Raw genomic sequence first — 14,389 nt, 5'->3', positions numbered from 1 at the left:
TTAGCAACAACTTCTGCTGTCACTGGCCTTTGAAATCTGCAATGCGACTCTAATGAAGATCCCATCGAGATTTGAACTCGGATTGCTGGATTCAAAATCCAGAGTACTAACCATTACACCATGGAACCCTTGTGCATGCTTAACTCCTCTCTATTTTGCTATATACATATGTCCCTAGGTTAAACCCCTTTCCCCTTTAACTCCATTAAATTTGAATCTTAATAGAAAGTACCCTGAGACCAACTCCAGAATATGTTGCATACCAGGGGGAAAGAAAGTGTCAAAAATACATCTCCAAGGCAAAACTAATGTATCTGCTGCAGGTTAGCCTGGTGGTGGAATTTAGGAGAGAACAAATGATCTGTGAAGAGCACAATGGGCTTGCTGGCTTACACCTTTCAAACTAGGGCCTGCAAATGTATTCTTTGCAGGACAAGAGTCCAGGAACTGTTCGTGATGGAGAAGGTCCAGAGATGGTGGAAGCAGAATTGGAGTTTCTGGGGTGAGTAATGGGAGAAAAGGAAATCAAAGCCTTTGGGGTCCAAATGGGATGCTGGCCATCACTGTGGAGGAGTAGGGATGATCCATACACTCCCCGGTTCATTTCAAAGCAGAACATGAGAACAGGCACAAACTTTGTGCAAACATGCAAACACCATTAAAGTCTATGGGACACAAACATGAAAAATTTTAAAGGCTTATATGCAAGTGATTGGCATAAAAATTTTTTGGGGACCTGGGTTCTTTCCCATGCCACTTGTATTAATTCGAAACAAAGTTTTAAAAACTGATGTTTTTTTTCAGGAGCAGTGATTTAATAATGCTTAAAGTGAAACAAAAAAAATGATTTTTTTTTAAATATAGTGCCTGGAAAAAGGGCGTGTCTATATGTGAGCTGTGGCGGACATCTTTGCGAGAAGCTCCAGAACCCTGATTGTTAATCCGCCACCATCCGTGTGTCTACTGACCTGATAGGCTCCTAAAACCTACCAGCCTAGGTGAAACTCAGCCTGTAATCAAGAGAGGGAGATAGCCTCCGGAATTCCTCTGCTGCCGCCATCTTGCCAATCTGAGGCAAAATGGGGGAATCTCAATCCGGATGGATCTGGAGGTAAGGGACTCTCATCTATCCTTATACCTACCCACCAAGCACGGTCCGGAGGCCTCGCCGAGCTCCGGGGATATCCGTGGCAGCCATGGCCTAGTGAGGCCTGTGAATCTCAGTCCCAGCATGCCCCGAGACTGTGACGTCATACGGGCGGGGTCACCGGGTGACATCACCCGGTGGCCACGACCCATGCCCATATAAGTCGTTGCACAACTCGCACACAGCATTACAACGGGAGAGAGCATCGTGTCAACATCGGAAGAAGAGAAGAGGATCAAGATGAAGGAGAAGGGGCCACTGCTAGCAAAAGAGCAGCAAAAGAGCAGAAGATAGTGGAGGAGCCCGGCAGAATGACTGGAAACCGGGAGAAGAACCAGAGACCTGGGGAAGAGGCCAAAGAGAGCAAAGAAGTCGGAAGAGACCCCTGAAGTCGGAAGAAGACCCCCGGAGCTGTCTAATAAATTACTTTAAAAACCTGTCTAGTGTGTTTTTTCAATGACACTTTTTTCCCTCAGGTGAATGGGTAGGGGTGTGATGTACCCCATACTTATTCACATAGGGTGGGGGGCCGGGATCTGGGGCCCCCTTATTAAATGGGGCTCCCAGATTCCAAAAAGCCCCCGCCTGCAGACCCTGACAACCAACGGCCAGGGTTGTTGGGAAGAGGCCCTTGTCCTCAATATGGGGACAACGTGCTTTGGGGTGGGAGGGCCACAGGGCACCCCCCTTCCCCAAAGCACCCACCCCCCCATGTTCAGTGCCTGCGGCCTAGAAGTCGGATTGAAGTAGTACAGGAACCTTTTCTAAAGTCAGAGCGACTGCAGTAGTGTGCATTAAGACAGTAGTGTGCATTAAGACAGAACGCAGAAGAGCGGAAAGAACATGGAGAAGAAATCCCACCGAGGAAAACTTATTTAACTACAAAGGTCTCACAGAGAATTATCGGAAAGCAATCTTCAATGCCAAAAAGGACCACTTCTCATATACAATCTCAACGGCCGCAAACCAACCACGGGAACTGTTTAAACTGGTTAATCAATCAATGAATCCGGTGTGCCTAGAACCCCCAGAAAGCGAATCCCAGGATTACTGTGTCAAACTGTCGGATTTTTTCATCGATAAAGTCAAAACCATCAGGGAAACAATTTGTCAGAAGAAAACATCCAACCTCAGCCAGCAAATACATAAAGAGGATGTCTGCACCAACATACCGCAACCGCCAAAATTTTCACTATCCCCAATTACCGTAGACACCGCAAAAAACATCATTAATAAACTGCGTGACAGTACCTCACCTATTGACATCATCCCCACAAAACTACTGAAAGAATGCTCCGACATCGTGGCTCCAACCATAACCCACCTCATAAACCGATCATTCCACAAAGGAATTGTTCCCAGCATCCTCAAACAAGGCATCGTCAAACCTCTACTCAAGAAACCAAACCTGGACCCTCAGGATCCAAAGAACCGTAGGCCAATTACAAGCCTCAACACCATTTCTAAGATCATGGAGAAAGCTGTAGTACATCAGCTACAACTTCACCTGGATACTCACAAACTCCTGGACCCGCAGCAATCAGGCTTCCGCCCGGGTCATGGAACAGAAACAGCTCTCCTCAAGATTTGGGATGACGCCCTCGAAGCAGCAGATGACGGAGAGCCGTGTCTCCTCGTACTGCTAGACCTAAGTGCAGCGTTTGATACAGTAGATCACAATACTCTACTCGTCCGCCTCACAGAAGTAGCCGGAGTCCAAGACATAGATCTCCAATGGTTCGCGTACTTCCTAGGAAATCGGTCACAGACAGTGAAACTAGGAAAATTCCTCTCCGAAACTCGGGCAGTCACCTGCGGAGTCCCTCAAGGCTCTCCGTTGTCACCCGTTCTCTTCAACATTTACATTCGCCCACTCCTTCAAATCATCAGATGCTCAGATCTCTGCTTCCACTCTTACGCTGACGACACGCAACTTTATTTCCGGATCAATGGAAAAAAAGATCACCAACAACACTTGAAAACTGCCTCAAATCAATAGAGGACCGGATGACCACCAACTCCCTCCAGCTGAACGAATCAAAGACAGAGCTTCTTATCTTACACCCAAATCATAAGCCCGCAACCAAAACCTCCTGGTCTCCACCAACCGTCTTTGGGCAGACTATCTCCCCAAAGACCAAAGCGAAGAGTCTCGGGGTTATTTTAGACGCACAAATGTCAATGGATGCGCAAATAGGATCTGTAGTCAGTCGATCTCACCATCTGCTGCGCATGCTTCGCAGACTCATCCCTTTTATCCCAAAGAATGACAAAGCAGTGGTAGTTGGAACAATCATTAATTCACGACTGGACTACGCAAACTCGCTTTACATAGGATTACCAAAATATCAACTTGCGCTATTACAACTGATCCAAAACACGGTGGCAAGGCTGATAACAGGAAAAAAAACCTGGGAATCCATCTTTCCTTCACTGAGGAGCTTACATTGGCTAACCGTAAAAAATCGGATCACGTTCAAAACCCTGTGCCTCACCCACAAATGCGTGCATAGAGAAGCTCCGCAATACCTAATAGAGAAAATAAATCATTACACACCAAACCGCAGTCTTCGATCAGCCAACAAAAACCTCCTCCTCGTGCCCAAAGCCCGGTATAAATCCAAGGGTGATCGGAGATTCGCTGTCCAAGGGCCTCGGCTATGGAATGCTCTACCAATCAACATCCGCCAGGAAGAAAATCACCTGGCTTTTAGGAAAAAACTCAAGACCTTCCTCTTTTAGCAGATGATCAAAGCTCGCCACAGTGCCTAGAGGCAATTCAGTTCGCATTGTGCGCTATACAAGTATTTCATTCATTCATTCACTTACATTGACTTTTTTTCATGTAGCGTGACTTGAGGCGACTAGGGGCAACTTGGGGCAACTTGAAGTCGGATCCAAAGTTGCCCCTGTGTTAATGGACTCTGAGTCGATATAGGTAATTGTTCTCTCATCCTTCTATGGGGTGGCTGGCCTGGGGGGGGCTGAGCTGTCGGCTCCCCCCTCCTTCGGTGGGTGGTCCCATTTCATATCTCCATGCCAGATGGAGCTTAGATTGGTATCATGGAATGTGCGTGGTTTGAACAGTAATTTCAAAAGAGCACTTATGTTTAAGTATCTGCAAACACATAAGCCACATATCCTATTTCTTTAGGAGACCCATCTGACAGGCAGTAGACATTTGGCCCTTTGCAGAAGATGGGTGAGACAATCTTTTCACGCCACATACTCTAACTATGCCAGAGGGGTGTCCATTCTCCTGAACAGATCTCTGAACTGCCAGGTGGAACATGTTATTTTCAGACCCTGGGGGACAGTTTATCATATTGCTGTTGTCCATGGAGGCCCAGATCTTCCCCTTTTTCCACGTTCATACTCTATGCGGTTTATGACATACTGGCTCCTTATATGGTCACTAGACTCATCATAGCAGGGGATTTTATTGGCATACCGGACCGGGCTTTGGACACCTCTAATCCAACCAGGCTGCCGGACCCTAAATCGAGGCAATGGGCCTCAGCCCTGCAGCTTACAGAGATCTAGAGATGTAAAAATCCACAAACACAGCGCTACTCCCACTTATCTGCGGTCCACCGCTCGGGCTCCAGAATTGACCTGGCTTTTTGCTCTCTGGCTACACTCCCGTATGTGGCCTCAGCAACTTATCTGCAGGCGGGGATTTCAGACCATTCTCCACTAGAGGTTATTCTGCAGCTTGGAGGGGGGGATGCAAAGGTTGCTAGCGACTAGCAACGCGTTGGCTACAGGATGAAAGAGTAGAAGAGAATATGCAAGAGAAAATTGCCCAATATTGGGACTGTAATGATAATGTGACCAATGCACAGGTGACCTGGGATGCCTTTAAGGCAACTATAAGAGGGGACTACATATCTGCAATTAAAGCTGCCAAGGTGGACTATGACTCCGTGACTAAAGAATGAGTCTTGGGTGAGTACAGCAGAGGAGGTGTTCACATGGGACTCTTCTGCTGGGCCATATTCCTCCCTGGCACAGGCTCGAAGGGCACTCTCTTACACCTTTCTAGTTTGACTGCCTCGTCAGAGAGGTTACCCAGAGCCAGAATCTTTAAATCAGGGGAAAAGAATGGGAGGCTTCTTGCCAGTCTGGTGGCTGACCCCAAATTTCAAACAGTTATATCCACAATACATACTGCTGCGGGGGGTCACTTCAAACCCATCTGACATCCTTAATGAATTGAAAGATTTTTATGCCTCGCAGATATCCCCTGACCACCTCTTGTATCTCTGTGAACTGACTGGCAACTTTGACAGAGGAGGACATTGCCTCCCTTGAGGTGGAGATCTCGGTGACTGTGATTGAAGTGGCAATTCGCTCACTTCCCTCTAACAAGACACTGTGTACACAAAATGTACATAGCTGACTTAGCCCCGTGTCTCCAAAAATTGTATGCCCTTAGTTTAGAAGCAGGAAGCCTACCCGACACAATGTCGCAAGCTCACATAGTCCTGATACAAAAGCCAGGGAAGGATGACTCATACTGGTCAGCATATTGACCCATATCTCTTCTAAATTATGATTTAAAGATACCAGCAAAAGTGATAGCCACCAGACTGATGGGGATCCTCCCGTTCTTAGTGAATATGGATCAAACTGGCTTCATGTCAGGAAAGTTGACGGATGTTAATATTCGTAGGGTGTTCACCCACTTACAAATTCCTCCTACAGAACAGAATACCAGAGTCTTGGTTGCCTTGGACCTTGAAAAGGCATTTGATTCTGTTGCCTGGCCCTACATGGAGGAGGTACTCAAGATATATGGTTTTGGCCCCACTTTTAGAAAATGGATTCAGCTTTTATATCAGAAACCACCAGCACAGGTTAAACTTGGAGGGGTGTTATCCTCTTCATTCCCTGTGGAGCGAGGCACCCGACAAAGGTATCCTCTATCCCCCACCTTTTTTCCCTGATGGTCGAGCCCCTGGCTGTTGCACTGTGGTCCTCGGATGCTGTCGGGGGATACGGGTTTGGATCCCTGGAGGAAAAGATAGCACTTTATGCTGATATTATGCTTTTCCTCCGGGATCCGAGGCCCTCCCTCAGGGCAGCGTTAGAGCTCCTCTCACACTTCTCTGACATGTCAGGAATAAGAGTTAACTGGGACTAGGAAAGAGCCAAACACCCCCCGGTTCGGTTCACACCAGAACTTTCAAACGGACCGAAAATTTGTGCAAACTTTAGAACCCCATTGAAGTCTATGGGACTCGAACGTTCAAAATAAAAAGTGCTAATTTTAATGGCTAATATGCAAGATATTGTCCTAAAAAGGGTTTGGGACCCAGATCCTGCCCCAGGGGACATGGGTCAATGGCAAATTTTTTTTTTTCAAACAGACGTTTTTTTCGGGAGCACTGATATTAATGATGATTAAAGTGAAAAGAAGTGAAATATTCCTTTAAATATCGTGCCTGTGGGGTGTCTATAGTATTCCTGTGAAGTGGCACATGTTTCCCATGTTTGGAACAGTCCCTGCACAAAATGACATTTAACGGAAATAAAGTCATTTAAAACTGCTTGCGTTTTTAATGTAATATCTGGTTCCAGCAATACGGATGAAAATAATTGAGAAAAAATAGCATGAGTAGCCCCCCTGCCCATTACCAACACCTTTGGGTCTTGTACGGCCTCTTCGGCTTATAATGAATTTGTTATTGAATTATTGGATTACATTTTGAGACACAACGTTTTTCAGTTTAATCAGTCCCACTTCCTCCAGGTGCAGGGGGTTGCGATGGGGACCAAATGTGCCCCATCGTATGCCAACCTGTACCCTGGGGGGTGGGAAAAGTACGTTTTTTCACGTGAAGATCTTACTCCACTTTTGGACAATGTCATAGCTTGGTATAGGTACATCGACGATGTCCTGTTTTTTTGGTCGGGTTCAGAATCAGAGCTGAATTATTTCTTTGATATGCTGTCTGTAAATTCTTTCAATCTCAAATTCACACTCAAATATAGTCAAGAATCTATTGAATTCCTGGATCTGATAATCAAAATTGATCCAGAAGGAAACCTCCATTCAGCTCTCTTCAGAAAACCAACGGCTGGCAACACTGTTTTGCATGCCACCAGCTTTCATCCTGAACCTCTATTAAAGAGTATTCCGTATAGCCGGTTTCTTAGAATAAAACGCAATTGCAGTAATAATTCTGATTTTCAATCTGCTGCCAAAGACTTGTATAAACTACTTAGAACACGCGGCTATAGCCATGCCTCCCTGAAAAGATCGTATAACAGAGCGAAGGCAAAGGATAGAACCACTCTTCTTTTTTCAAAAAAAATAATCAATAAAACGGACAATGTTCGCATTGTGACTAAATATTCCAACCAACACAAACGTTTTCGGACTATTTTGCAACAATATTGGCCATTATTACAGGCTGATCCTATTGTAAACCAATATATTACTGATTCACCCGCCATTACTTTCAAGAAAGCACAATCTTTAAAAGATTGCTTAGTCAAAAGTAATTTCATTGATAACCCATTACCTACTTCCTCACAATCATCTGGTACATATTCTTGTGGACAATGTGACATGTGTCCTTATATTAATAACTCCAGTAAAAATCAAATTACCTAATGGTAGATGTTTTTTTCCAAAATTTCATGTTACGTGTTCTACTCCTGGCATCGTATACCTTGCGCTATGCCGTTGCGGAGGCTTTTATGTTGGTAAGACCAAGCGATTATTTTCAATCCGCATTAAGGATCACGTCAAACCCATATTAAATAAAAAAATGGTCACTGCCATTAGTAGGCATATTGGAACTTACCACACTTTTGATCCGGACTGGATTCGTTTTACAGCTTTGGCACACATACCCTTGAATTCACGGGGTGGCTCTGTAGATAAGCTTTTTTTACAAACCGAGGCCAAATGGATTTATACTTTAAAAGCGACCCATTATCCGGGGTTTAATGAAAATATCAGTTTCAGATCATTTTTATAATAAATTGTCTCCTTTTCCCTGTTTCCCTAACCCCCCTTTTTGGCTTTCCATGACCACAGGACGATGAGGCAAATATTTCCTTCTCCCTTCCCTTTCCCCCCCCTTTTTTTTTTTTTGTAATTGAAATTTTTATTTTTATAAAAAAAATGTTTATTTTTATTTTATTTTTTTCTATAAATCTATATGATTATCATTGTTAGCATATTTGATATGTCTTTTTCCTACATGGTTTAAAATGTAATATTGACTATCATGGCACCCAGGTCTGTGTTTATCTGTGAGCATGGGTCATGTTGAGCGTGCATTGGGATCTCTGTTGCTCACTATGATTTGTGTTCACAGGGTGGCGCTCCAGGCATCGCTGCCGCCGCATCCGGGATTATTGTAAACCCTTCTTTCTTGCATCGCCGGGACCGATTGGGGCACACATTGGCCTTTTTATTTTTTGGGCGACATACGGACACCCAGGGTGCCTCTCGGGTCATTTACTCGGGGGACACCCGTTATGGCGGATCACCGTCTGTGACCCCTTATCCGGGGATTGGGCCAGGCTGCACCAGGCCCACCTACTTTTATCTCCTTTACATCCGAGACCTGTTGTGGCCATCTCCTTGCTGTCAACCTTGCTGACACCCGCCCAGCTGGTAAGTTCCTCCTCCAGTGCTGTGGCATGATGGGAAATGTAGTCTGGCCGGTGGTTTCACTGGCTCTACACATGCGTGGTGTCTCCTCCAGGATGTCCGCATCGAGCCGGTGACGTCAGACGCCGGCTCGATGGATGGGGGATATTTAAGCAGCACTGCTTCTGGCTTGCATTGCACGCATCATTGACTTTATGAACGGCATAGCGCTGGCACAGCTATTTATCGGTAATTACACATTGAAAGATTGGTTTTTTTTACCAATTCCCAAATCTTCTTTTTCTTATTTTCATTGCTTATTTATTCTTTTGCTCTGACTATTTTTAGGGAAATTGCCCTTTCAGGGGTTTATCAGCCGTACACCAATCAATTTGTCTGCCTGGCTGTACATTAACCTGGATTATTGATCCTCCACCTTGTTTAAGGGTTTACCCCAATCTGCCACCAGTCCACTTGGTTCAGCTTTTATGCAGCACCAGAGGTATGACCATAAACCCTTTTTTTAACTACAGCTATCTCTGGCTATTATACTCATGAATCATTTATTTTTTCTTTTTATGAATTACTAGCTTAATTTCGTTTGCTATATTTTTCGCGGTTATTAATGAAGTTTTCCCTTTTTTTTTTTGTTTGTTTAACCAGCATTAGGCAATATTATTTTATTGAGGCTTTTGCCTTTTCCCTTCATTTTTTGAAGGCTAGTCTATATATTATTAATTACTCATAGCATACCGCCTATATCTGTGCATTTTTTCCTGGTCTTTCACTTATTTATTATCCAATTTTTCAGTGCTGACTTACCTCCATCTGTGTCCTCCATAAGGCCAATTGGCCTCTGATTTGGCCGGCTGATTGCACGTATTTTACATCTAGTGGTTACCCCTGGCTTGCGGTTGCCAATTGATGAGTGGTAAGTGCCATTTTGTTTAGATCACATATGCTTGGGTTGCAAATATATAATTATAGGTCTTTAGGCATTGTTGTAATTATATTGTATATTTATGTTTCTCTGTATATTAATTCTACACTATGTTTATTGTTAGTTGCACACTCCCCTGAAGAAGCTTGTTGCGAAACATGTTGGGAACGAGTGCTATTGGCTCATCAACTTGCTTTGCCGGGATCCCTTCAGTCCAGTAAAAACGCGTATTTTGTCTTTTGTATTCCCATGTACTATATACAACAATATAGTGCTTTTTATGCATATAAATAAATTGATTTTTATTATATCTTGTTCTAATAGTATTTATAATTGCACCGTTCAAAAATCGCCTTTGCTTTTTCCTTCTTTTCCCCTTCCCTGTTTTGAAATTCTCTTGTACGGATATTAAGGGGAACCCCATACCCAAATTAAAAAAAGGAAAGGCGTGGGGCCCCCAGGCCCTATATACTCAGAACAGCAGTATACAGGCTGCGCAAACAAGACAGGGACTGTGTAGGCTTGTTGTGTTAAGTAAAATCTGTTTGTAATTTTGAACTGGTACATTTTTAAAGTGTAGCTCCAGTCCAAAAATCCATTTTTAAGCTTTTTGAAAAACATAGGGAAGGGATATCCCCCCTGTATAATTTTTGTTGGCCGTCCGTCTTTTTTCATTTCACTTCCTGTTGTCTCCATCCATTTGCAAGTAGGAGACGTTTGTAAGTTGGATAGTTGAAAATAGGGGCCTGCCCTATATCCTCTGCAGAAATTTGGCCCTAAGGTGTTGCCACAAGTTAACACTGTAAGCCCTGAAAGTGACTCTCGGTGGGCTCTGGAGCGCCCTGCTGTGAACTATTATATCAAGAATTGTAATTACATGCAATTGTTGAACAGTGGTAGAAAAATTGGGCCTTTGGTGGTTGTGGTGGTGGTGCTGGTGCCACAACACTATAAGTCTTCACAGTTAGGCCCCTTTCACACATGCGGATGGTATGTCCGTATTTCATCCATCCGTTTGCGGATGAAATACAGACATACATTCATCCCTATGGGATAGCGGGTGTCTGCGGATGAGCATCCGCAGACACCCGATTTCGTCCGCCTCCGCAACAGTCCGATTCTGCAGACGGAGGAAAATCCTATTTTTCTATCCGTCTGCAGAGCGGATCGGACGAACACGGACAGACGGTCCGTGCTCATCCGATCCCCATAGAAGAGAATGGAGAGCTGACAGGGCGGTCCCTGCACAGTGTGCGGAGACCGCCCTGTCCGCAGCCAGCTCAGCGGGGACAACGGAGCGATCCCCGCTGAGCGAGCGGATCTTCACGGGGCGAGGCCTTACTCTCGGTGGGTGCAGGAACGGGCCCTGCTGTGAAATATTATATCAAGAATTGTAATTACATGCCCCTATTAAACAAGGGCTGAAAAATTGGGCCTTAGGCACTGCTTGCTGGTGCCACGACACTGCAACCTCTCCCAGATACTCTAGTTGGAGTGCAGGAATGAGACTTGCTGCAAAGCATTGCATCAAAATTTGTAATTACATGCCCCTGTTAAACACGGGCTGAAAAATTGGGCTGGTGGCATCACCCAGAACCAAAAATGTTCTTCCAAGATATCAGCAGGATCATTGAGGAAGAGGACAGTCAGTCAACATAACAGGACAGTCACTCACATAGGCAGTCTTGAAGGGATGTGACATTTCAAAAAATATTCGGTTACATCAGCTTCAGGTGCTTGGTAGCTGGTGGTGATCCAAGACTGATTCATCTTTATGAAGGTCAGTCGATCAACCGAGTCGGTGGACAGGCGCACCCTGTGGTTGGTTACAAAGCCTCCAGCAGCACTGAAGGTGCATTCCAAAAGAACGCTGGATGCAGGACAGGACAGTAGCTCAATTGCATACTGTGCAAGCTCTGGCCAGTGATTCATCCTCAAGACCCAGTAAGTTAAGTAAGGCTTTTTGGTGGGAAAGGTGTCCAAGTCTGACCTTGCCCCTAGGTATTCCTGCACCATGTAAATCAGACGTTGGCGATGGTTGCTAGAACCGATCATACTTTGGGGCTGTGGACCAAAAAAATTTCTGAACGCATCGGTCAGACGACCACCTTCTCCATCGCACCTTCTGTGACTGACCAAAGCCTCAGCAAAACGTTGTCCAGGACCAGGAGTTTGTAACCTCCCAGTCTCTGGGCACAGACCTTTCTGCAAGGCCTCCCGGAGATGTCTCATCCTCTGCTCCCTCTGCGATGGCAAGATAAGGTCCGCAACCTTACCCTTGTACCGTGGATCAAGGAGAGTGGCCAGCCAGTAATGGTCCCTCTCCTTGATCCGAAGGAAACAAAATTAAAGGTCTGCAGTCACCAGTGATACACCTCCATCCCTATATACATATACAAAAAGAGAAGAGTCGCCCTGGGACTTTAAATGAGGTGGTGTCAGGAAGATCCTTCTCACCGGCATCCGAGCGGCGTAAGACGCAGTGGATCTTCCGTGCGGTAAGAAGAGCGTTATCGCGGTCGGCGGTGCGCGCGTGCGCGCGCACGCGGGAGCGTGCGCGGCCATTTGACGCAATTGGCGCCAATAGCGCTATTTAAAGTGGATCCTTGCTTTACTGCCTTGCTGCCCGATCAACAGCGTTCCTGTGTACTCTGGTATCCTGTATCTGAACCTGAATCTGAATCCGTATCCTGATCCATATTCAACCCGGCTTGTTCCTGACTTCGCTGTTTGCTGCCTGCCCCCGACTTTTGGCTTTGTACCCGACGACTCTTCTGGATTCCGTTTCTGAACCTGATCTGCTCGCCTGTGCCTGCCCTGGACCGTTGTACTATCCGTTACTTGCCAGTTGCCTGTTACCGCTGCTGGACTACAGGACACCTCCCAGTCCACCACCGTACCCGGCTGTTGCCTCCTCTGTGTCCTGTTGCCTCTGACCTCTTGCTGCGGACTACAGGACTCTCTCCACTACCCATTATATCCTGTTTGCACCTGCACCCGCTGTTGGACTACAGAACTCCTCCCATTGTCCGTTATATCCTGCGATCACTTGCAATCTGCTGTCGGACTACAGGACACCTCCACCATCAACGGTCTGCTGCTTCCTACATCAACCATCCAGTCAGGCACTTGTGCCCCTCTGTGCCCCAGAGCCCCTGTCATCACTACCAGGGCCTCCCGAGTCAGAGGTCTACGAGAGGCCGCTCCCTGCATTCCGGGCTCTGCCTTAAGGTACGTGACAGTATCGGGCAGCCATGTCTGAGCCCACGCAGGGAGATTCTGCTATGGATGATCTATGCCGTCATCTTGCTGGACTTACCCAGGCTGTTAAATCCCTACAAGAGGACTATTCCCAGTTGGAAGAGCATGTCCAGGTCTTATCTACCACAGGCCCTACCGTGCCGGGATCCTCTTCTGCACCATCAGTGGTTATGATGCCCCCTGAGCCTAAGGTCCCAACTCCGGAGAGATTTTCGGGAAATCGCAGCAAGTATAGGGCTTTCCGCAATGCCTGTGAACTATTTTTTGCACTCCAACCCAGAACTTTCTCCCTTGAATCCACTAAGGTGGGTTTTGTCATCTCCCTCCTACTGGGTGAGCCCCAGGCATGGGCCCACCGCCTCTTGGAGCAAAAGGACACATGCCTTAACAACCTGAATACTTTCTTCCAAGCGATGGGTTTGCTCTATGAGGATCCACAACAAGTGGCCACTGCGGAAGCAGCGTTATATTCTCTTCAACAAGGCCGTAGAGTGGCAGAGGACTATGCGTCCGAATTCCGGCGCTGGAGTTCAGATACTACCTGGAACGATGCCGCTCTACATTATCAGTTTCGCATGGGACTCTCTGAACCCTTAAAGGATGAATTGGCCCGGGTCGGTATTCCAGCAACGCTTGAAGCCCTTATTAATCTGTCCATCCAGATTGACAGACACCTGAGAGAACGGAGAGCAGAACGCACTGCCGGTCCTTCCCGACCAGTCTGGATGTTACCCCGTGTTCCCAACCCTCCTGCACATTCCGCAGCTGACACTCCTGAACCCATGCAACTGGGCTTACTTAGACCAACTCTCACTACCGAAGAACGACAATGCCGGCAGCTCAACAATCTGTGTCTTTACTGTGGGGAGTCTGGACACTACGTGAGATCCTGTCCTGCCAAACTCCGTAAGCACTCTTCTTTGTCTACTACTGTTTTACCTGCTGTGCTTAGCAATGCCACTCACCTGGTTATTCCCGTTTCTCTTCAGCTTCCAGGAGGGAATACTCAAGTCACCGCGATAATTGATTCAGGAGCGTGCAGTGGGTTCATGGACTTGTCTTTCGCCCGAAAATTCCGAGTTCCCCTACGGCCCAGGGCGAAGGGATTGACTGTACACCTTGCCGACGGATTGGCTATCAAATCCGGGCCGGTGACACAAGAGACGCTTCCTTTGACTGCCACTATTTCCGGTAACCATCAGGAACTACTCTGCCTGGACATTATTGAGTCTCCCCTTTTCCCTATTATACTGGGCATGCCCTGGCTTCGGGCACACAACCCGCAAATTGACTGGTCCACCGGGAACATTAACTTTTCTTCTCCCTATTGCCGTCAGCACTGCCTGCAAGAAGCAATTAAGGTCTTACCCCATTTAATGTGTAGGGAGATCGACGTTGAAACTCGCCAGTGTGTTCCAGAGGCCTACCA

Source organism: Lithobates pipiens, unplaced genomic scaffold (assembly GCF_037356315.1).
Source record: "Lithobates pipiens isolate NorthernLeopardFrog02 unplaced genomic scaffold, aLitPip1_a1.2 Scaffold_18, whole genome shotgun sequence".
Classification (NCBI taxonomy): Eukaryota; Metazoa; Chordata; class Amphibia; order Anura; family Ranidae; genus Lithobates; species Lithobates pipiens.
Note: the sequence above shows the minus strand (reverse complement) of the source record.